At 46.8% G+C, this 25,118-nt stretch overlaps 1 pseudogene; it reads right to left on the bottom strand.

The window, feature by feature from the left end:
* Positions 1-25,118, bottom strand: part of LOC138301708 (STE20-like serine/threonine-protein kinase) — a 207,081-nt pseudogene that overhangs the window by 8,107 nt on the left and 173,856 nt on the right.

Genomic DNA, 25,118 nt, shown 5'->3' on the forward strand with positions numbered 1-25,118 from the left:
GGCCAAAGGGAAGCACAATTAATTAAAAGTGCTTATGGTCCACTGTGAACCTTGGGCAGTGTCTGTGGGCCAGCAGGACGGGTATGTGGAAATGTGTCCTTGAAGAACGCTACCATCAAGTCTCTGAGTCCAGGGCCTGAGGCAACATGAGATTTCTCCTTTCCAAGTACGTAGTTGAATGGGTTTAGGTTTACTACAGGACGGAGGCATCCTTCTTCAGCACCAGAAAGTAGCTGGAATAGCAAACCACAACGTATTTCTGACGCCAGCACCCTGTTGATGGCTCCTTTAGCCTAAACAGCCTGCACTTCCTGATGCGGTAGGGATGGGTAATCCTCCATCAGCCAATATGAGAAAGATGGCATGGGTGGTGGGATTTCTCTGAATGGAAGGGCATAACCTGTGAAACAATTTGGAGCACCCGTTTGTCTGAAGATATGTACTGCCAGTGGGGCAGGTGGTGCTTGATCTTGCTGCCGACCAGTTGCCCATAATGTTGGGAGGGCATATTAAAGAGATTGGGAGGCAGCCGCTGCCCGGGTGTTGGTGTTGGGGTGTTAGAGGGGAAAGGGGGGGTGGTACTAAGGGTGCAAAAGAAGCTTGTAGGAGCCATGTACGTGGCCACAAAAAAAACACTGGGAAGCCTGCTGCCTGTGGTGGCTCGTTGGAAATGGACACAGCTGGTAACCCCGACCACAGACACAAAAGGAGAATAAGGCAGAAAGGGCCTGGCTTGGGGACATTGAGAGTCCCAACAACCAGGTCCTACTGTCCTTTAAGAGTTTGAGTGCTGAATCTGTCTTGTCACCAAAGAGGCTAGTACCAACAAAAGAAATGTCAACAAGGGATGTCTGGACAGCCCCTGAGAAGTCATTATGCATGACAGCAAAGCGCCACAGACGATGCAATTGCTCTATCTAGTCTGTCATGTCCAGTCAACAGCGGATTGTGAACTATGCTGCATCCCGGCTGTAGGAAAGTGTCCTCTTTCTTGCCATGGTTAATCCCATTTTCTGCCTGTTGTCAGTATGTTTGACTGTGTCTACTTGGTTTCTGCTAACCAGGACCCCAGTAGCTTTGCTCTCTCCTCTAAATTGTACCTTTTTCTTCCCACAATTGCCATACTGGTCCCCCCCCCCATATATATGGTACCTAGGTACCCAAGGCATTGGGGTTTCAGGGGATCCCTATGGGCTGCAGCAGTTATTCTGCCACCCATAAGGAGCCCATGCAGAGGGTTCTGTAGGCCTGCCATTGCAGCCTACGTGAACTGGGTGCACGCACCCAATTTAACTACAGGTCACTGTAAGTCACCCCTATTGTGGGCCCTCTCAGCTCAGAGGGTAGGAGACAGGTACCTGTGTATGAGGGTACCCCTTCACTAACAGAGGTGCCCCACAAACACTAGCCCCATTTTACTGGACTTCGTGAGTGCGGGGCGCCATTTTATGCGTGTGCTGGGCAAAGATCACTACCTATGTCCAACTACATAATGGTAACTCTGAAACTGGGCATGTTTGGTATCAAACATGTCGGAATCATACCCCAATTCTATTGCAAGTATTGGAAGTATGATTCCATGCACTCTGGGGGCTCCTTAGAGGACCCCCAGCATTGCTACCACCAGTCTTACAGGGTTTTCCAGGCAGCCCAACTGACAGGTTTCTTCCCTCCTGCTGCTTGATCTGATCAAACCCAGAAAGGCAGAACAAAGGATTTCCTTTGGGAGAGGGAGGTAACACCTTCTTCCCTTTGGAAACGTGTGATTGGCATGGGAGGGGTAGCCTCCCCAAGCCACTGGTTTGCTTTGAATGGCACATTTGCTGCCCTCCCTGCATAAACCATTCCACACCGGTTTAGGGATCCCCACCATCCCTGCTCTGGTGCAAAACTGGACAAAGGAAAGGGGAATGACCACACCCCTGTCCATCACCCCCCCAGGCTCCTCCAGAGGGTCCCTGGGTTCTGCCATCTTGATTCTAAGGTTGGCAGGGAACTCTGGGATCATCTAAGTGGCCAGGCCAGGCAGGTGACATCAGAGCCCCCTCCTGATAGGTGCTTACCTGGCTAGGTGACCAATCCCCCTTTCAAGGATTTTTAGGGTCCCCCTCTTGGGTGGGTCTTCAGATTCGGCTTGCAGCATTCCAGCAGGACTCCTCTGCAACCTTTACTTCAACTTCTGGCCTCCGGAACTGTGACTGGAACCTCCAGGACCCGGCAAGGTGCTTCCAAGAAGAAAGGACTCTTCAGCAATATTGTTTCCAGCTTTGCAACAATTTTCTTGCTGTGGATCTACAGAAGAATGCAACTCTTCCGCCTGCACAAGAAGAAGGAATTTTCTCTTGGAGTGAAGGAGTAATTTCCCTGCAACTGCGGGCATCTACAACAACCGACGACCGTCTGCGTGGATCCCCTCTCCTGCTGAGCTGAATGGATCCTGCACCATGGGTGGTGATCCGGAGTAGTCCTCTTGGTCCTCTCTGCCAGCTGTCCAACTTTGGTGGAGGTAAGCATTTGCCTTCCCACGCAGGACACTGCACTGCATCTCTTGCAGCTGCCAAGGCTTGTTTGCATCTCTTCCAAGGGATCTTCAGGCAAATTGTAGCTCCAGCCCCCAGCACTCCATCCTGCAAAGCACAGCCTCCTGCGTGGTTCTCCTGCAGCGTGGGATCCACTTCTGTAGTGCTGCGTGGTCTGCTCCTGCGACTCCTATGTCCCTGTCCTGTGGGACTCCTGTGGGTGCTGCCTCTGCTCCTGTAGGCCTTCTGCGATGCAGAGGGTCTCCTGTGACTCCCCCTCCTGGGTAGATTCCTCCTGGACTTTGCTGGTCCCCAGCAGCACCTCTTTTCCTCCAACCCTGAATTTGCCTTTGCCAAGGCTTGTTGGTGGAAATCCTGCACCGACACCAGTCTGCAATCTCCCTTCCGGCGGAGGACATCTTCTGCATTCATCTGGAACTCTTCTCCAGCTCTGGGGCTGCAGTGCTGACCTGTTCTTCAGAACCGTCAACCAACTCCTGCACCCACAGCTGGGTGGGTAGTACCTCCTACTCCTCCTGGACTCCACTGTGACTTTTCTTCAGGAATCCACTGCTGGTTTTCTTACAGTCTTCTCAGAGTGTCTTCTTGTACTTCTTTTCCTCCTTTTGGGTGGTTGGGGAAAATCCAGTGATTTACTCCTGCATTCCTGGTCGCTGGGGGGGTATTGTGTTACTTACCTTTGTGGTTCTCTAGTACTCCCATCTCCCCTCTACACATTTGACTTACCTTGGTGGGGGTGCCTTGTTCGCATTCCATTTTTTTTTGTATATGGTTTGTGCTCCCTCTAGGGTTACTATTGGTTATCACTGCACTGTTTTCTAACCTTTTCTATTCCTATTTCTGATTGCTAGTGTATATATTTAGTGTATTACCTACCTCATAAGGGTGGGTCACCTGTCTAGTAATTTGTGGTGATTGGTTCCAAAAATAAAGTACCTTTATTTTTGTACAACTGAGTTTTTTATTTCATGTGTGTAAGTGCTGTGTAACTACAGTGGCACTGCATGAGCTTTGCATATCTCCTAGATAAGCCTTGGGTGCCCATCCACAGTTAGGTATAGAGCCTGGCTTCTAGACACTGCCTAAATTCATTAAGAGGGGATACCTGGGCCTGGTATAAGGTTTAAGTACCATAGGTACCCACCACACACCAGGCCAGCTTCCTACACTGGCCATCGGAAATGGCTTGGTTTCCTCCAAGACTGTGGGGAGCACACTGTATGGGTATACCAGCCTAAGATGCATGCAGCCTTCAAAGACCGCAGTGAAATTCTGATAGAAGAGAAAATCCTCTTACCACTGGTGTCTAGCCTCTGGATTCCTTATCAGGTGGTGTGGTAGGTAACACATCAGGGTTAACCTTAGACGTAGAGGCCTGCACGACCAGGCTCTCATGGGCAAGGTGGTGGATGAAAGCTGTATCCCCAGTAGCGGAGCTGTGGTGGTGGGCATCCCCCTGTGTGGAGGAGCAGGGCTTGGCCCAGGCTCCAAGCAGGACATTAGTGACAGCTTCATCAAAGGGGAGAAGAGGCTCTGTAGAGACTACTCTGGGTTGAAGCACCTCTGTGAAGATGTTGGTCTTGACTGCCATATGGTTCAGGACCTCAGCCGCCCTTCCGCACTAGCTTGTAAATGTAGCCTCTTCCTCTGTAGCCACAGTAGAAGGACAGACCAGGCCAATGTCTGGTAGGTAACCATTGTGTTTTGCTGAATGGCACCTTATCTGGATTCACATTCAGTGTATTGATTCTGTAGGTGTCTCTGGTTCCTCTTGGAGATGGTGTCAAAATAGGGTTGAATTTGCAAACAGGTGCTCTACCACCTCTGTCCCATTTTTTGCTCAACTGTACGCCCATAGTGTTTCGTGAAAGTGTGGACTGAAGACCAGTTAACTGCCATGCACATGTCGCTTAGCGGCACGTTTGCTAGAAAGCTAAAGTAGCCCCTTTTTTCTTGTGGAATGTGCTCTAGGCCTTGCTTTCAAATGTGTGCCTGCTACCTAGTAGCAACATTGTATTGTTGCACTATCCCTCCTGCAATGGTGCCCTTTGTTACTGATGATCCTTTGCTTCATATGAAGAAGTGGTTTCTTTAATTCTCTTTAATTATTTACATGTAGTAAATTACTGCTCTGTAGACAACCAGGGAGTGTAGGGCTCTTTCGACCTGTGTTTTTGGAAAAAAAGCTGGGAGAAGAATTGTTTGATTCACGTGGAACTATTATGACAGAGTTCACGGGTGGTTAGGGCTTGCAGCTTGCTAACCCTACATAATGATGTTTGCCATTAGGAAGGCAGTTTTAAAGGTCAGGAACAGCAGCGCTGCCTCGTGCAATGGTTTAAAGGGCACCTTAATTAGTTGTGTCAGCAACAGGTTAAGGTCACACGCTGGTGCTACTGCTGACCTGGGTGTTCTCTTTGCCCCCTCTAGTAACCTTTTAATCACTGGGGCAGTTAAGAGGATTCTTCCTATGTTTCCTCTTGTTGAGGTTACTACCGCTAGGTGTACCTTTAGCGAGACTTACATGAGGTTGTCATTTAGTAGGTGTGTGAGGTATCTGATTACTTTGGTGTCTTCTGTTTTGCGTTCCTAAACCGCATTACAGCATCAGTGCCATTTTGCTGGATAGCACCTTCTTTTACTCGGCCCTTTTAGTTCGGCCGACGAGGTGTCTCGGGAACGTAGACGTTCTCAGGCACAGTTCTGCAGAACTAATGCCAGGGCCGACTTCGAGTCTCCCCCCCTTTCCAGGAGCTGGAATGACCCCCACTCAACTCAAGGAGTTTTACTAAGCCATGCGCCTTGTATTGGAGCGGCCTGCCTCCGCACCTTTGGGCCCTGTGGGGTCGGCAGGGGCCTCATCTGATTCCACACTAGCGGCTTCGGCACCGTTGGGGACTCATGAATCAGATACCGGATCTGCAACGACATTAAGTCCAAACAATCGGCCTCCTCCGTCATCGTTCCCAACGTCAATGCTCCCTGCTGTGCCGACACCCACCAGTGGTGTGAGCCCCATCCTCATTCCAGATGATCAGGAGCCGGACCTACGTCATTCGGCGCAGATTCAGACTTTGACGGTGCCGCCAGGGGCCAGATCAGTGCCTGAGGCTTATTTTGATCAGCCAGGTACAGGTGAGAAGTAGGAGGGGTTCCATGACCCTTTAGAATATGGTTTGGAGCATATGGACTGGTATGAGGAACTAGGAAGCTAGTGGACTGGATACTTCTCCAGATACTGACATACTCTCACCTCCTACTGTGGCTACGGAGGAGGTAGGTTCATATGCTATGGTGCGCAGGGCAACTGAGGTCCTGGACCTAGATTTGCCCAAAGTGCCAGTCAGGACTAACCTCCTGACTGAGGTGCTTCAGACGAGGGTTTCCACATCAGAACCATTGTTATCCTTTAATGAGGCCCTCACTGATGTCCAGATGGAGACTTGGCCCAAACCCAGCACATGTGCTCCCGTAAATAAGACAATCAGCCGCGACCACAGACCAGCTCCTAAAGATCTTCGTTTCCACATCCAACACCCCACCCCGGACAGCTTGGTGGTCCAGGCCTCCACTGCGCATGGTGCCGTCCCTTCCGCTCCCCCAGATAGGGAATCCAAGAAGCTGGATCAACTTGGAAAGAAAATGCTTTCTTTCTCCAGCCTGGCATTGAGGTCTGTAAACCCATCATGCATATTGGGCTATTTTTCCCATACTTCATGGGATACGGTGGCACAGGTGCTGCCTCGGGTCCCTGAACGTGCGGGACACTCTCTTACAAGCTGTTAAAGATGGGAGATCCTATTCTGGATTTACGGGACATTAATCTCTTCCTCAAAAAGGAGAAATTCAAGATGCTTACTCTTGCTCAGGTCTTGTCTGCCCTAGACCAAGGAGTCTGGATGGTAACGCTTGTTTTGCAGGATGCATATTCTCACTTCCCTATACTGCCTGCCCACAGGCATTACTTGCGGTTCAAGGTGGGCCACTAGCACTTTCAGTTTACTTTGCTCCTCTTCAGTCTCACCAGTGCCTCTCGGGTGTTCACAAAAATGATGGCGGTGGTAGCAACTCATCTGCGCAGGTTATGGATTTCAGTCTTCCTCCTACCTCGACGACTGGCTGTTGAAGGCTTCTACGCCCCAGGCTCTCGTCACCCACCTTCTGACTATGACAAACCTCTTGCATTCACTGGGGTTCAATATAAACGTGCCAAAATCACACCTGACTCCCTCTCAGAGGCTCTCTTTCATCGGAACTGTTCTGGACACAGTGCAGTTTCGGGCTTATCCTCCTGAGCAGGGAGTCCAGGATATTCAAGGTATGATACCGATGTTTCGGCCTCTATCCTGGATTTCGGCGAGACAGCCTGAGGCTGCTGGGACTCATCGCCTCCCGCATCCTGTTCGTCAAACATGTCAGATGGCATATGTGGGCTCTGCAGTGGGACCTGAAATTCCAGTGGGCACAGCATCAGGGGAATCTCACCGACAGTTCAGATCTTGGAGGGAACTGCAAAAGACATGCAGTAGTGGTTAATGAACCACTTCTGAGGGCCTGAAGGTTCATTCCACCACGGGCAAGGCTGCTACGACTACGCTACCATGAGGTGTTCCAATCCTGGATATTTGTCAGGCAGCAAAGTGGGCATCCCTTGGACAGTCTGCTTGGACAGTCAGGTCCGAAGAGACGGACACTTTGCCTGTTCGGTTCCAGAAGATTTTTTTAGTGTAATAAGATCTATCCGCACCCCACCACCAGGAGGTTATGGCTTGGGTATCTATTCTAAGGTAAGGAATCTGCAGCCAGAAGTCTTTCAGATGAACAAGTTACTTACCTTCGGTAACGCATTATCTGGTAGAGACTCGATCTAGCTGCAGATTCCTTACACCCACACAGGCTTCCCCACTCTGCGGATATGTCTAAATAGGGTTAGGGTTTATACCTTTCAGGGCCCTAGTTTTTGCACAGATAAGGTGTTGGTTCCATTCATGACTCTGCGCTTCTGCCGTGGAAGTTTGTGGGTAAAAGAACTGACGTATGCGCGCCAGGGTGGTGCTGTTATAGGAGATTATGACTTCACAGATGGCTACAACGACACCGATGATGCCACGTGGATCCGAACTATGCCACATGACTGTGCACGTAGGGTACTGCTCAGCACAAATTCCAGATTCCAAGCTGATGCCTAGAAATTCTAAGCTAAGGAATCTACAGCTAGAGTCTCTACCAGATAATGCGTTACCGAAGGTAAGTAATTCGTTCTTCATCTCTTCTTGCACTTTATCCTTTACAACAACTAGATCCTCCCAACTTCCTGGGTATCACTCGTGACCACTGGTTCTTAATCCACTCTTGGAGGGGTGTCATCTGTAGTCTGGGGTATGGTATAATGGGATTTCAGGAGGCCATCATTCCCATCATTTTTCCCACAGTCCTCACTGTGAGAGACTGCCCTTTGCAGTAGCGCTGTGATCACTTGAACCCTCTTGAGGGTGGGAAACGCTTTCACCTCCATTATTTTTATCCTTCCTCCCAGAAAAGTCTTTCCTCTTGCTGGCTTCATGGATGATTTCTCTAGGTTGTGAAACCTTGCCTGTGGAGGGTGTCCATGACAGTTCTGATGTTCTATTCACATTTGTGGAAGGAGTTTGCTTTTATCAGCCGGTCATTCACATATGGATATATGTGGATCTGCTTCCTTCTTAGATAGGCAGCCACTGTAGCCACGCATTTTGTGGATACTTTTGGTGCTGAATTGATCCCGAAAGGTGCACTCTGAATTTATAATGTTTTTGGCTGACGACGAACAGAAGCTATTTTTTGTGATTGTAGTTGATAGGAATGTGTAGGTAGGTGTCCTTCAAGTCTGTAGTAGCCATGTAGTTCTTTTCCCATAGTTGTGGGAGTATCTCTTTTAGGGTGAACATTTTGAATGTTTGTATTTTTAGGAATTTGTTCAAAGAAGGGAGGTCCAAGGTTGGTCTGAGCGACTTGTCATGCTTTGGGACAAGCAAGGATGCTGAGTAATTTCCTTGGTTCATTCCTGTAGTTGGCACTCTCTCTATAGCCCCTTTCTTTAGGATGTTCTGCAGCTCACTTTCTAGGCAACTTCTCTCTTCTTTAGAGTGTGCCCTCTTTCTTTGTTTGACCCCTGGACGTATCTTTATGAGTTCTATGCAAGATCCATGCTTATATGTTGAAGATCCACTTGTCTGATGTGACTCTCCTTCACTCCTTGAGGCAGGCCTTCGGAACTCCCATATTATGTCCATGCATTTTCGTGGAAGACAGGTATCCAAACTCTTGGACCTCAGTTGCCAGATAACTAGAGTGAGCTGTTCAGGATCTCGATGTTTGATTTGGCCTTGGCACCTGGTGAGAAGTTCCAGCCTGTTGAGGAGCTTCATATGGTAAATCGTGATTAGTGCCCCTTACCACAGCTGTACAGCCGAGGTGAGAGTTACTAGGATGAAAAACTGAGAGGGTTGATGCATTTTCAGATGACAAATGGAAGGTGTAAGAGAGGTAGAAACGCGTAAGCAAAGATCCTTCACTAGTTCAACAATAGTACATTTCCCATGGTCTGAGGGTGTGGAAACTTGGAGGCACAATTTGGGCATTTTGTTTTTTGATTGGTGGGGGGAGCCGAAAAGGTCTGAGTGGCATGCCCGAACATTGGAAATAGCGGAGCAGAACTGCCGGTGCAGTTCTCACTTGCGGATTCGTTGATGTGTCCTACTGAGGTGGTCAGTAAGGTTGTTGTCCACCCATGGAAGGTACCCACCATAAGGTGAATGCAATGGTGAAATGTCTATTTTTTGTGATATTAAAGAGAGGGTGGCCCACACAACTTGTATTGTCCTGTATTCCAGATGTGCTACCTACCTGACTTGAGAGGCATCGGTGGTGATTACTTGTGGAATGGGGTTTAGGAAGGACTTTCCCTGCAGCAGATTGCTACTGTTTCACACTGCAGAGGATGCTGGGGCTTACCAAAACTCTATCTTCCCTTTGACCCTCTGCTTGTGACCAATGGGTCAGGAGGAACTATTGAAATGAGCACATGTGAAGCCAGGTGTGGGGTACAATGGTGGTACAGAAATCCATCTTGCCCAGCTATCGAATAACAGTTCTGACTGCGAGATGACCATTTGGTTAAAAAAAGAGCTGCTGGAAGACTAGCACCATCTGTAGCTTAGGTAGGCTTTGCATGCAACTGAGTATAGGACTGCCCCTGGGAAGGGCTGAATATGAAGTGACTGCCAGTGGGGTTTAGAGGCATTTATTGTAAACTTAAGGCTGCACAGAAGGGAAATGTAAGCCTGGGGGTTTGCTTGTCACTGTTACTTGCTTGCTCTATTGCTCAGTGAACAATCGAGGTAGGAGAAAACGTGGACACCCCTCCTTCCTAGATGGGCAGTTACTACTGCCAGGCACTTTGTGAAAACATTTGGAGATTTGTTCACATCAAAAGGGAGTACCTTGAACTGGTAAAGATGACCACTTATCATGAAGTGGAGGTAGCCTTGATGAGTAGGACGGATGGGTGTGTGGAAGTATGTACCCTTGAGATCTAACATCATATAATTTCATTGTTGCATTTGAGGTGTGACAACCTGCAGCAGTAGCATGTGGAAGTGTTCGGCACAATGGAGCGTTTGAGAGTCCTAAGGTCTAAAATTGGTCTGGGAGACTTGCCCTACATTGGCAGGAAGAAGTAAAAGGAACAAACCCCCTAGTCCTGGTGGTGAAGTGAGGGGGGAGTGGGGGGGGGGGCTATGGCCACAATCATCTGAAGGAGAGCTTGCTCCTCTTCTTGAGGAAGGTGAGGAAATGAGTGCTGGTGATCAAGTCCATGTTTGGAGTTGGAGGCTCCTTTACTGAAACCTCCTTTGTGTCTGCCCTTATTGTTGTAGGTCCTTGTAGGTTACTGGAAAACTTAATAAGAATAAACAGAAGTGACAAGGTCTTGTGGACATCCAATCCAGTTAAGGGAGATCTACAACCAACAACATTGGGCACCACAAACCTACTCAAACCTTGTAGGCATCTTTTATAGTTTGGTAGCCTATGCAAACATATATTTGTTTTCATCTTTACACTGACACACTTCTATTTAAATAAGGAATTGTCACCTTTTGTGAAATTTAGCCAATATTCAGAAAATCCTTGGCAGATTCCTTAGGGTGCGAAAATTTGGAAAATGCATGAGTTTGACATTTCGTATCTCTAAAGAACGATCACTCAAAGCTAACATTTCAGCTATTGACCAATTTAAAAATTAACTTTCGCAACAAAAGAAAACGCAAAATGCCAAGACTTCGCATCCAGGTATCCACACCCTCAGTCCAAGGGCAATGCGTTATGGATGAGTTGGTCAGGGATATTTGCTTACGCTTTTCCCCCTCTCCCACTCCTTCCTTATCTGGTAAACAAATTGAGTCAAAACAGACTCAAACTGATACTCATAGCACCAACCTGGGCTCGCCAGCCATGGTACACAACACTGCTAGACCTGTCAGTAGTACCTCATATCAAACTACCAAACAGACCAGATCTGTTAACTCAACACAAACAACCGATCAGGCACCCGAATCCAGCATCGCTCAATCTAGCAATCTGACTCCTGAAGTCTTAGAATTTGGACATTTAGACCTTACACAAGAATGTATGGAGGTCATTAAACAAGCTAGAAAACCTACTACAAGACATTGTTACGAATTCTATGCAGTAACCATGTTGGATAATGGCTAGGACCCATGCGTCCGTAGTTATGTTTTCCCAGTTGTGGTAATATGCGGTAAGTCTACCCCCCACTGGTGTTGAGTGGTGGGGGTTTGTGACATTGAAGTCACTATTTGTTTTGTGGAGTTTTTGGGCTCTGGAATTTCCCTCCTGTCTTTGGGAACTGTCCACCCCTATATGTTCCTCGAAAACCTCCTCTTTGATACTGGCCCTGATATGTGGGTCTGGCTTGTGATGTGGAAGGCTCTGTGGTTTGGGAACAAAACCCCCCCTAAAGTGCAGCTTTCTAAAAGTGCCTCTGCTCTGTGGGGAGTAGAGTGCACCCATGGCTTTGGCCGTATCCGTGTTTTTTTTTAGTTTTTCTATTGCCGTATCCACCTCCGGCCCAAACAATTGTTCTTGGTTGAACGGCATATTCAGCACAGCCTGCTGGATTTCAGGCTTAAAACCGGAGCTCCGTAACCATGCGTGCCTACGAATGGTTACTGCAGTGTTCACTGTCCTTGCCGCCGTGTCTGCTGAATCCATAGCCGACCTTATTTGGTTGTTCGAGATAGTTTGTCCTTCCTCAACAACCTGTTGGGCACGTTTTTGGTACTCCTTGGGAAGGTGCTGAACGAGATGTAGCTTTTCATCCCAATGTGCCCTGTTGTATCGAGCCAGTAGAGCCTGGGAATTGGCAATCCGCCACTGATTGGCTGCCTGTGCTGTCACCCTCTTGCCTGCTGCATCAAATTTCCGACTTTCTTTGTCGGGCGGGGGTGCGTCCCCTGAGGATTGGGAGTTCGCCCTCTTCCAGGCTGCTCCCACTACCACCGAATCAGGAGTTAATTGTTGTGTGATAAACACAGGGTCCGTTGGGGGAGGTTTATATTTCTTCTCCACCCTAGGCGTGATGGCTCTGCCTTTTACCTGGTCCTGGAACACTTGTTTGGCATGTTTTAACATGCCTGGCAGCATTGGCAAACTTTGGTATGAGCTGTGAGTGGATGCCAATGTGTTAAACAAAAAGTCTTCCTCTATGGGCTCTGCATGCATTGCTACATTATGAAATGCAGCTGCCCTTGAAACCACCTGCATATATGCAGTGCTGTCCTCAGGTGGTGACAGCCTAGCCGGGTAGCAATCGGGACTACTGTCTGAGACCGATGCATCATACAAGTCCCATGCATACGGGTCATCTTGCATCATCCCAGGGTGTGTTGGCGACTGCATCATTGGGGGTGTCGCTACCGGGGACAGGTGTGGCGAATGCGATGGAGATTTCTGTGGCGAGAACCTTCGTGGTGTTTTGTCTTTAGCCACTTTCGCTTTTGGCTGCATTTCCGTCTCCTGGAAAGCTAGCTTTCGCTTGATTTTTATTGGGGGAAGAGTTTAGATTTTCCCCGTGTCCTTTTGTATGTGCAGCCTTCTCTGGGTATGGTCAGGCTCTCCCATTCCCAGTTCTTGTTCAAATCTGTGCCCTTGCAACTGACTTGAAAGGCCTTGCTCTTCTGTATAGGAGCCTGGTTTTGGCTCCGAGGCTGCATGTTTCGGCACCAAAGCTTTTTGTACAGTCTTTTTCAGCTCCGAGGAAACCTTCTTGACTTTTGGGGTGCCGAACTCTCGGTGCCGAGATTGTTCGGAGCCGGTATCTCGACCGGAGTCGGATGTCTTCGGCTGCTGGGAGGCCTTTTTCGGTGCCGATGTTTGGTCACCGTGTTTTCGGTTTAAGCCATGGCCTGTTGGCGGTGGCATCCCCTTGGCCTTTATTATTTTTGAGTGAGTCTGCCGGGGCTGGTTTACTTACAGTTTGTTGCTGCGTCTTCGGCTGCTCACTTTCGGACTCGTCCGAGTCCGAATCTCGAATGGAGAATCTCTCCTCTTCCTCGACGTCGATCTGCTCGGTCGGTATTGACGCCATCTGGAGTCTTCGAGCTCTTCGATCTCGTAGTGTTTCCTTGGATCGAAATGCCTGACAAGCCTTGCAAGTATCCTCTTTGTGTTCTGGAGACAAACACAGATTACAGACCAAGTGTTGGTCTGTATAAGGATACTTTGCGTGGCAGTTGGGGCAGAAGCGGAAGGGGGTCCGGTCCATGAGGTTTGAAGATGGATGCGGTCGGGCGGACCAGGCCCCGCTGGAGAGTGGAAGCCCCGAAGCCCGCCGGAGCGCTTCTTTCTTCGGTGTCGATGTGCTAACACTAAATCGGTACCGAGCGCGAACAAAACCGTCGAATTTTCTGATAACTAACTAACTTTTCCTAATCTAAATACGGAGCGAAGAGGAACACGTCCGAACCTGATGGCGGAAAGAAAACAATCTAAGATGGAGTCAACACCCATGCGCAATGGAGCCGAAAGGGAGGAGTCCCTCGGTCTCGTGACTCGAAAAGACTTCTTTGAAGAAAAACAACTTGTAACACTCCGAGCCCAACACTAGATGGCAGGATAGTGCACAGCATGTGTATCTGCAGCTACACATGCCATCGACCATATGTATATATAGATGTAGATAGATATGTAAAATTTTACCCTGTTGTTTTTTTATGAAGTTGTTTTTCTTATGAAGAAGATTTCGAGTCACAAGCTATAGTAACTCCACTCATTCCTCATAATATGCATGGGCATCTACTCCATTGTTAGATTATTCTTTCCGCCCAAAGGCTGAGGATGTAGATGGATCATAGAGGTACAGAAAAGATGACAATGTGAAAGAATAATATATGCAAAAGATAAGTGTCTGTAACATCCATAGGCTTCTAGGGAGGACAGTAGGCACTACATGTCACAGATGCCTACAGGGTAAACATTTTCCATTCATGGCATTGGTAGCTGTAGATACACACGCTGAGCATAGACTGTAAATCAGTACTCCCATATAGGGGTGGCTAGCCTGAGGATGTTGCAAAAGACTGGAAAAATGTGCCTAAAGCAGCCTGGCGAACTCTAGCTTGTTGGCATGCTAAAACATCCACACAGTTATGTTTAGTAAAAGTGCGGGGAGTAGGCCAAGTAGCTGCTTTACAGATGTCAGCTATAGAAATATTACCAAAGTAAACTATAGTGCCTCCTTTTATGCAAGTGGAGGGGAGTCTGGAAGAAATAAGCAAAGGACTTTTTGATTTGGCATAACATGTTTGTAAATGTTTGATCAACCAGCATGTTAGTCCTGCTTTGCCCAGAGCACAGCCTTTATGTGATGTGGAGAAAGAAACAAAAAACGGTTGTGTCGTTCAGAAGAAGTTTGTGCTGTCAATATAATACATAAGTGTTCTTTTGCCATCTAAGGTATGAAGAGCTTGTTCTGCTATTGACTGTGGAAGTGAGAAGAAAGCAGGCAGTTCTATAGTTTTATTAAGGTAGATACTACGGATCACCTTAGGAAGGAACCTGGGGTTCGTCCAGAAGACAACCCTATTGTGGTGAACATGGTAAAAAGGTTCTCCCAGCTCCGTGGTAGATTTACTGCCTCTTCTAAAGTCAATTTTCTCTTTGGAGGAACAGTGTCCTCTGCCTAAGGAGCGGGCTTAGCTGGAATTCAACCAGTCTCAGGATGAATATGTATATGCTGTTGCCTGGCACTGAGTTCCTCCTCAAGGTGCTGGAGGATAGGCTGATCCTCGGAAGTGGATGTACCCCTGTACGTCAACTTACTCAGAGCTCAGGATGTCTGTTGGCCTGCAGTCACCGAGCCGTTTTTCGGATCCAAAGGCCTGGACTCCGAGAGTGGCCTTGTGGGTGTCTATAATGCTGGAACCAAAGACCTAGATGAAGTTGAATGGCTGGATGCTTCAATGCCAAGAGTTGAGCACACATGAACTCTGTAGGAGGCAGGACTGGCTTGTAGTGAGTACCAAGGGGTACTTACACGTTGCACCAGGCCCAGTTATCCCTTATTAGTGTATAGGGTGTCTAGCAGCTTAGGCTGATAGATAATGGTAGCTTAGCAGAGCAGCTTAAGCTGAACTAGGAGACGAGTGAAGCTCCTACAGTACCACTAGTGTCATATGCACAATATCATAAGAAAACACAATACACCGATATACTAAAAATAAAGGTACTTTATTTTTATGACAATATCCCAAAGTATCTCAGTGAGTACCCTCAGTATGAGGATAGCAAATATACACAAGATATATGTACACAATACCAAAAATATGCAGTATAGTATTAGAAAACAGTGCAAACAATGTATAGTTACAATAGGATGCAATGGGGACACATAGGAATAGGGGCAACACAAACCATATACTCCAAAAGTGGAATGCGAACCACGAATGGACCCCAAACCTATGTGACCTTGTAGAGGGTCGCTGGGACTGTAAGAAAACAGTGAGGGTTAGAAAAATAGCCCACCCCAAGACCCTGAAAAGTGAGTGCAAAGTGCACTAAAGTTCCCCAAAGAGCACAGAAGTCGTGATAGGGGAATTCTGCAGGAAAGACACAAATCAGCAATGCAACAATGATGGATTTCCAAACGAGGGTACCTGTGGAACAAGGGGACCAAGTCCAAAAGTCACAAGTAAGTCGGAGATGGGCAGATGCCCAGGAAATGCCAGCTGTGGGTGCAAAGAAGCTGCTACTGGACAGTAGAAGCTGAAGATTCTGCAAGAACGACAAGGGCTAGAGACTTCCCCTTTGGAGGATGGATGCCCCACGCTGTGAAGAGTTGTGCAGAAGTGTTTTCCTGGAGAAAGACTGCAAACAAGCCTTGCTAGCTGCAAGTCGTGCATTTACGGTTTTCGGATGCTGCTGTGGCCCAGGAGGGACCAGGATGTCGCCAATTGTGTCCGGGGACAGAAGGGGCACCCAGCAGGACGAGGAGCCCTCTCAGAAGCAGGCAGCATCCGCAAAAGTGCCGGAACAGGCACTACAAAGAGGAGTGAAATGGTGCTCACCTGAAGTTACACAAAGGAGTCCCACGTCGCCGGAAGACAACTCAGGAGGTCGTGCAATGCAGGTTAGAGTGCCGTGGACCCAGGCTTGGCTGTGCACAAAGGATTTCCACTGGAAGTGCACAGAGGCCAGAGTAGCTGCAAAAGTTGTGGTTCCCAGCAATGCAGTCTGGCGTGGGGAGGCAAGGACTTACCTGCACCAAACTTGGACTGAAGAGTCACTGGACTGTGGGAGTCACTTGGACAGAGTTGCTGGATTCAAGGGACCTCGCTCGTCGTGCTGAGAGGAGACCCAGGGTACCGGTGATGCAGTTCTTTGGTGCCTGCGGTTGCAGGGGGACGATTCCGTCGACCCACGGGAGATTTCTTCGGAGCTTCTAGTGCAGAGAGGAGGCAGACTACCCACACAGCATGCACCACCAGGAAAGCAGTCGAGAAGGTGGCAGGATCAGCGTTACAGAGTTGCAGTAGTCGTCTTCGCTACTTTGTTGCAGTTTTGCAGGCTTCCAGCGCGGTCAGCAGTCGATTCCTTGGCAGAAGGTGAAGAGAGAGATGCAGAGGAACTCTGATGAGCTCTTGCATTCGTTATCTAAGGAATTCCCCAAAGCATAGACCCTAAATAGCCAGAAAAGAGGGTTTGGCTACTTAGGAGAGAAGATAGGCTAGCAACACCTGAAGGAGCCTATCAGAAGGAGTCTCTGACGTCGCCTGCTGGCACTGGCCACTCAGAGCAGTCCAGTGTGCCAGCAGCACCTCTGTTTCCAAGATGGCAGAGGTCTGGAGCACACTGGAGGAGCTCTGGGCACCTCCCAGGGGAGGTGCAGGTCAGGGGAGTGGTCACTCCCCTTTCCTTTGTCCAGTTTCGCACCAGAGCAGGGCTGAGGGGTCCCTGAACCGGTGTAGACTGGCTTATGCAGAAATGGGCACCATGTGTGCCCATAAAAGCATTTCCAGAGGCTGGGGGAGGCTACTCCTCCCCTGCCTTCACACCATTTTCCAAAGGGAGAGGGTGTAACACCCTCTCTCTGAGGAAGTCCTTTGTTCTGCCTTCCCGGGCCAAGCCTGGCTGGACCCCAGGAGGGCAGAAACCTGTCTGAGGGGTTGGCAGTAGCAGCAGCTGCAGTGAAGCCCCCGAAAAGGCAGTTTGTCAGTACCCGGGTCTGTGCTACAGACCCGTGGGATCATGGGATTGTACCAACAATGCCAGGATGGCATAGAGGGGGCAATTCCATGATCATAGACACGTTACATGGCCATATTCGGAGTTACCATTGTGAAGCTACACAGAGGTAGTGACCTATATGTAGTGCACGCGTGTAATGGTGTCCCTGCACTCACAAAGTCCGGGGAATTGGCCCTGAACAATGTGGGGGCACCTTGGCTAGTGCCAGGGTGCCCACACACTAATTAACTTAGCACCCAAGCTTTACCAGGGAAAGGGTAGACATATAGATGACTTATAAGTTACTTAAGTGCAGTGTAAAATGGCTGTGAAATAACGTGGACGTTATTTCACTCAGGCTGCAGTGGCAGGCCTGTGTAAGAATTGTCAGAGCTCCCTATGGGTGGCAAAAGAAATGCTGCAGCCCATAGGGATCTCCTGGAACCCCAATACCCTGGGTACCTCAGTACCATATACTAGGGAACTATAAGGGTGTTCCAGTATGCCAATGTAAATTGGTGAAATTGGTCACTAGCCTGTTAGTGACAATTTGTAAAGAGAGAGCATAACCACTTAGGTTCTGATTAGCAGAGCCTCAGTGAGAGAGTTAGGCATCACACAGGGAACACATACCTATAGGTCACAAACTTATGAGCACTGGGGTCCTGACTAGCAGGGTCCCAGTGACACATAACAAACATACTGAAAACATAGGGTTTTCACTATGAGCACTGGGCCCTGGCTAGCAGGATCCCAGTGAGACAGTGAAAACACCCTGACTTACACTCACAAACAGGCCAAAAGTGGGGGTAACAAGGCTAGAAAGAGGTTACTTTCTCACAAACTCCAACTCTGTAGTTCGGTGCTCAACCTGGGATTGTGGCAGTGGTGGACCGGAAGCTACATTGACTGGCCTGTGAGCTCGATGCTCAGCCTCCACCAAGGAGATGCTCAGCTTCTGAGTAGTGTTAAGGGGTGGAGGAGAGATGTTGGTACTCTAGCCTTCTTCGGAGGTGGACACCATTGACTTTGATGGGTGGCGGGCCATCAACGCTTAAGTTTCTTGTTCCTGAAGGCAGGCCTCACTGAGCAGGAATCCGGTCTGTCCTGATGGTCCAAGGACAGACAGAGGTTACACATCTGTCATCCAGTTCTTCACTTGCCACTTCAGACAGTATCTGAAAGGAGTCCATTCCATTATGTGTACATTCTCTTGTGCCGAGCAATGGATGGAGCCCCGGAGGGGCTAGGCCCCATACAGGGCTTTGAAATTGTTCTGCGAGTAAGAAAGGATCTGAGCAGGCTCAGCGTGAACATCACGTGGCTTCGAACCAGAGCTCAAAAGGAGACGTCTAAACCGGAGCGGAGAAAAAACAATCAACAATGGAATCAATGCCAATGCGCATTAACAGTAACTGGAGTCACTATAACTTGTGACTATAAACACTTCTTTGAAGAAAAACGACCTGCACATGTCCACACCCAACAGGAGTATGTACAAGCGGAAAGAAAACAATCTAAGATGGAGTCGATGCCCATGAGCAATGGAGCCGAAAAGGAGGAGTCACTCGGTCCCGTGACTCGAAAAGACTTCTTCGAAGAAAAACAACTTGTAACACTCCGAGCCCAACACTAGATGGCAGGAACAGTGCACAGCATGTTTATCTGCAGCTACACATGCCATCGAACATATATATGCATAGCTTACGTTTTTTAACAACTTCAAGAAAGAAAAAAAAAATGCCAATCTCCTGCAAGTTATCATGGTGGAAAACCATTCGATTTGGTTCAGAAGTGAATATTCTGAAAATTTTATTTGCCTGTATTTCCCTACATTCCTGCGGTTTCAAACAACCAAAATGACCATAAAAACAATGTTTCAACTACAATTAACTAATATGTGGAAATACTACATTAGTGCTCTGTGCAGATCACAATTCCTATGAAAACCCACACGCACTTGGTATTGCCAAACTCAGTACATTCAGGGCAGAATTTCTAATGTTAGGATTACATGATTTATGTCTATGATAGCTGCAATGAATTACTGACCAGTTTTGCTGAAAGAAGGTAATAATATTCGCATTTGACAGAATAACAATACACATTCCTGCATACTGCTAACATCTTTGGATGGGTGTAATCAAAACAGGCGGAGGTCTTTAGGCAGCCTCATACTAACAGTAGCACTGATGTGTGTAAAGAGCTGGGCACTGAAAGGGTTAAAGCTCACTTCCCTGAAGAAGTTTTTGTGTCTTCCATGCTTTGAAAGTGACGGATCTGTACTCTTAAGTAACCGGGACTCACTGCAGCAGTAGGCTTCACGAGGTACATTTCACCTGCTCACTATGCTATTGTTTATCTACATCATTCCAAACTCAAGTACACCGCCGTACATAATGAAGGAAAGCGCATTAGTCAAGGTGCTATATAAGACCAATCAAACAAAAACTTGCGTTGATAAACAGGAATACACTGAGCTATGAGAGAGAGAGACAGATAACTGAATAGCATTTGAAATAAAGACCATTGACTTTTTTTCTAGTATCTGACAAATCGTCTTGATTTCCAGTTGTTTGTGCTACCTTCTTTCTCGGTCTCAGTTTCTCTCTCCATTCCTTCAATTCCTGGCAATGCTCATCATCCAGCTCCTTGAGCTTCTGGGTTTCGTGTTCAATCAGCAGGTGGCATTTTTCATTCTAAAACCAAGACAATTATTAGGTTCAAGTTATGTTTTATACCAACATGCATGCACTCTGGAATACTTTTACAGTTTACATTTTATGAGTGTGATTTATTCTATACACTACAGATGTTCCACTATGGTGCATCTGTGTTTAGAGGCAAATTTAAAGACTTCCTAAATGGACAAGATTAGTTTTTAATACAAATTTGGAATGCTTTGCTTAAGAGGCAGCTTTATTTCAACTGTGCGCTCTGCCTCTGGAGGTACCTGCATCGCTCAGACCTTCATGCTCATCTTACACATCACTCCTTGCGCAGCCTTCCCATCACAGAAGGGCGGGACCAGCAGAACTCTAGAAAAGGATAGGCTCTTGTAACTTGAAAGGAGGTCAGCTACTGGTGCGTTGTGACAGCGCTGCGCTAAATGCGTAAACTGTGCCATTTGACTGGTGTGCAATTGGTAGCATGTTTTAGGTTTAAGGCCGTTGAGCCTGTGACACTGTCTGTGAAACCAACAAAATTACAAAGTTTCTAACGGACATATTGGCTCCCTGTTTTATTTTAAGACAAAGGGCCTGATTTATATCTTGGTGGCATGGATGCTACATTGCTTTTTGCGACTGAGTTTCTGTATCGCCAAGATTAGGATCCGTGGCCCGATGTAAATGCAGGCAGATCTTTGCTTTAATCATGGCCGAGACTACTCCCGACTCTGCAGTGCTTAACCCCCTCTGACGGCCTAACAGAGTAAAGGCCGGAGACTGACTTCTAATTACGCCCAAGTAATTTAGATGGGAAGACTTAGAGGCCAGTTTCACTGCCTGTCACCACCAGAAAATAAAAAAAACTGGGTTTAAGGGGCAGTGAAAAATACAAAATGCTCTCCTCGCTATAGGAGAGGACTCCCATAGCGGGGGAGCACTGTCTTATTATCAAAAAGAAAATCTTGCTTCGAGATTTTCTTTTTGACAATGCAAAAGAAACAGTTTGCCACATGGCTCAGCCATGCTTGATGAAGCTGCGCGCCAAACTCCAAAAAGTATCGTCAGGAACCGCTGTGACAGCAGTCCCTGGCAATGTTTTAACTCTATGACCATAAGTACAGGGAAGGAGACCAAATCACAGGTTCATTTAACCAGCAGAACAAGCACTGCAGTGATATCAATTGCAATGGCATGGACAATGATCCACTATGTCCCAGATTTTCCAATCATGCGTGAAAGGTATATGGAGAATACTTTGGTCTATGGCTCTCATGTAAGCTGCCTATGTGAACTGTGCCCAGTAATTGGGAATCTTAGAACAATGCACCCAGTGATCAGGGAGGGACCAGCTGAATGGCAAGTGCTCAACTAAGGAGGTTAATCAGACACTTAGATCCTTCCTGCCAATTTAAAGTCAAAAATAAAAATTGCAGGGAGAACTTATTTTGGCTTCTAGAAGAACAAGGTCTTGCTATGGAACAATTAGTTAAACACAATAGCATCACTGATCTATTTAATGATGATGTTTAACAACCGAAATGCTTAATTGAAGCTGGACTGGTGATAAAATGCCTCAAGCGCGGCTTGGCAACATTCTTGCCTTGCTTGAAAAATGTCCTTGCCTGCACACCATTATTCCCTTACTTTAAAAATGTGCTCATCAATGGTAAGAACAAACCAACTTGGTCCTCACAAAGGGACACTGGACTCCGAAACACAGAACAGACAAGTTAAAACAAATGGTAGAAGAGTTTCAATTAATACATTGAATTTCATTTGAACGTTTTAACATCCAAGGGCTTCGAGTAGTGAACCAATATCCCAGATGTGTAAGTATCTGCTGTCCAAGTCATAAACTAGAGGGAAAAGAGATTCAGGAAGGAACCCACACAAAATTGTACAGTAAAGTCTGCAAGAAGGTGTCCAAATGCCTTTATCGCCCCCAGGTGGTGGTCATGGGATATTGCACCTTGTCGAAGAGGGCAAACAATACATTAACGTATTTATATTGTAATTGTAATCATATTTATATAGCGCTTACTACCCCTGATGAGGCGTCGAAGCGCTTTTCGATGAGTAGCACGCTACTCCGGAAACCAACAAGAATTAGTGATGGATTAGTATCGTTAAATAATGAGTACAGTTTTAGTGTTATTATGAGTTAATTTGAGCCGCGGATATGAGAGTTTGTTAGTTAGACTGGAGTATTGGAGGGGTGGAGGAGGAACTAAAATCCAGAGGTGTTAATTGGGAGTATATCCTTCATTTACTCAACCCAAAGGCTTGGGATGAGTAAAGGGGGGTGGAGGGGGAAGAGTATGTGGAAGGGTTAGGGAGAGCATAGTAGCAGGGTGAGATGAATGCAGGAGAATTTAGTAGGGTTGTGTGGGAGGTCACAGAGGTAGAGTGAGGTTTGGTGAGTTAGATGTGGAGGGAAGAGCTTAGGCAGAGATATTTAGGAGATGAAAGTGGTAGAAGGGATTTGGGATGAGTCAGAGTGAGAATGGAGGATAGTTTGATAGAGACATGACATAAGAGTGATGAGTAGATAAGTGTGATAAGATGAGAGCAGGAATTCATAGATATCTAGTATAACAACCCAAAAAAAAAAAAACAGGAGCCATGCAATGATCCACGAACATGCCAAGCACAGAAACAACATATACACATGCATATAAATATACATATATATATATATATACATATATATATATATACACACACACACACATATGCACATACAATACATAATTAGAATCATGGGTAAAAAATACTTAGTCAGACAGGTTTAAAGAGTGTGTGTGTATTTTATTGTTATGACATAGTAGCAATACATATTTTCCAAAGAAACTATAAATAAATAGAAATATACATATAATCTGAAAAAAATATTTATCCACATAGGCATATGCAGTTCATAGTTGTTTGAAAAAGGTGGTTATGAAGGAAAGAGCCAACTCTTGAGTAGTTTTCTGAAGACAAGAAAGTTATCTGTGGCTCTTATACTTGGGGGTAATGAATTCCATAGTTTGGCTGCTTGGACGGAGAAGGATGTACCACCTATAGTCTTTTTCTTGTATGGTGGTGTTCTAAGGCGGGGTGCCAGTCTTGAGCGGAGGGTTCTTTCTTGGATGTATTTGGTCATTTTCTTTCTGATAAAAAAGCGGTCCTGTTCCATGTATAGCTTTGTGGGTGATACAAAGCAGCTTGAAAGTGCATCTTCTGGCAACGGGTAACCAGTGTAGTGCTCTCAAGGCAAGGGAGATGTGGGCTTGCGGCTTTATATGCAGTAGTAGCCTGGCTGTGGAATTCTGGATACGTTGTAGTTTTTTCATAACAGATAGAGATGATCCATGGTAGAGGCTATTGGCATAATCCAGTTTGGATAGTACAAGTGAGATGGTAGCTTGCACCTTGTGTGGAAATCCGAGGTGGGGGAAGATGCGTCGTAAAGTTTTTAAGGTGATGAAGCTTGTGCGTGCTAATTTGTCTACTTGAGCATTCATAGTTAACTTGGAATCCATGGTGATTCCTAGGTTTTTAACTTCCTTGGATAATTGAGGAGGTGGTCCGAGATCGTCAGGCCAGACGCACAGAGGGTCATAAATTTTCCAGTCACCACATATGAGTATTTCTGTTTTGGAGGTATTTTAGTTTGAGATGGCTCCAGGTCATCCACTGATCAACGGCTCTGGGGCAACTGAAGATTTGTGAGTTTTCAATGTTTTGGGGTCTTCTAATTTAAGTAGTATTTGTGTGTCATCTGCATAGTTGTAGCATGTGAGATGGAAATCATTGATCAGTTCTGGTAAAGATATCATGTAGATGTTGAAAAGCAAAGGTGAGATGATTGACCCTTGGGGGACCCCTGCTTTTGTGAGGTAGGGTTCGGATGAGAAGGGGGGCGAGTGGATGATATTTGCTCTTTTTTAAAGATAGGAAGTAATCCAGTCGAGAGCAATCCCTTGTATGCGGGCTTCATGGAGTCTTTGAGTTAGGGCGTCATGGTCAACCATATCAAAGGCAGCCTGTATTCCTTCTGTTTCTTTTATATGAGACAATTATGTATTAAACTGTGTTGACATGCAGTTAGAAACAAACACATAAGGACCAGTGAGGATTTAAAAGATTTGCAAGAACAGCAAGATAGCTAGACTTCGGAAGGGGATGTCAAGTGAGACCTTTCACTAGATTTAAGAGCACTTTTCGCTGAGCCGAGTTTAAAAACAACCCTGAATAAAGCAGACTTCATCCAGGGTGTGAAAACATACCATGGTCTTATCATGAAATATCACCTATTTCATGATAAGACCAATTGTTTTGTTTCATCTTCTGCAACTCACTATCACCTACTCACTCCGTCCATAGGCTTCTTCACCCTTTCCTTCCACTCAGTCATGACACAGCTTCCAACCCCTTAAACGCTCTAATTTCTCTCCAGGGGCTCCATACCCCATTAACCTATAATTTATCCCCACAAGTTGGCTGCATGCCCCATCTTCTCCACCCCTTCACCATGAGGTCCACGCTTGCCTCCTACTCTTCCACACCATATACTCAAAACTTCCTTCCCCTCCACCCTCCTACTTCTATTCTTCTGTCAAATGCTACAACAACCTGGCCTCCACTCTTCCACATTATTTAGCTTACCACTCCTTCCCTTTACCACCCCAGGCTGCATATCTGCTTATACACTCTCTCAAAACAGGCCTACAGTCCTCCTCCATTGCTTCACCATAGGATCCAAGTATTTCCCTTTCCACTCTCACTCTGGCTTTAACCACCCGCCACAACACCTTTTTTGACCTCTTGTCAAATGCTTCTCTTTATCCATGCCCGACACTCTCACCAAAGGTTGCCCAGCTGCTCCTTAATTTGCCTACTTTGTAGAAATACAGGCCTTGGGAGTCTCACTGCCAACCTATCACCTGCTATCATGCTGTATATGGGACCCAACGTATACGTAACTCCAGCAAAAGATCTACCATAGGAACTGCCAGAAAGACCAAAGCCCAACATTCATGATTGTAACAGCCATCTTAAGTGATCACAAAGCAATATGTTAATGGTTAACAAGACAAACGATGTTTCTTTCTTGGGCCTAGGAAAACAGAGCAAAGACTAA

The sequence above is a fragment of the Pleurodeles waltl genome, chromosome 6 (genome assembly GCF_031143425.1).
Source record: "Pleurodeles waltl isolate 20211129_DDA chromosome 6, aPleWal1.hap1.20221129, whole genome shotgun sequence".
Taxonomy (NCBI): Eukaryota; Metazoa; Chordata; class Amphibia; order Caudata; family Salamandridae; genus Pleurodeles; species Pleurodeles waltl.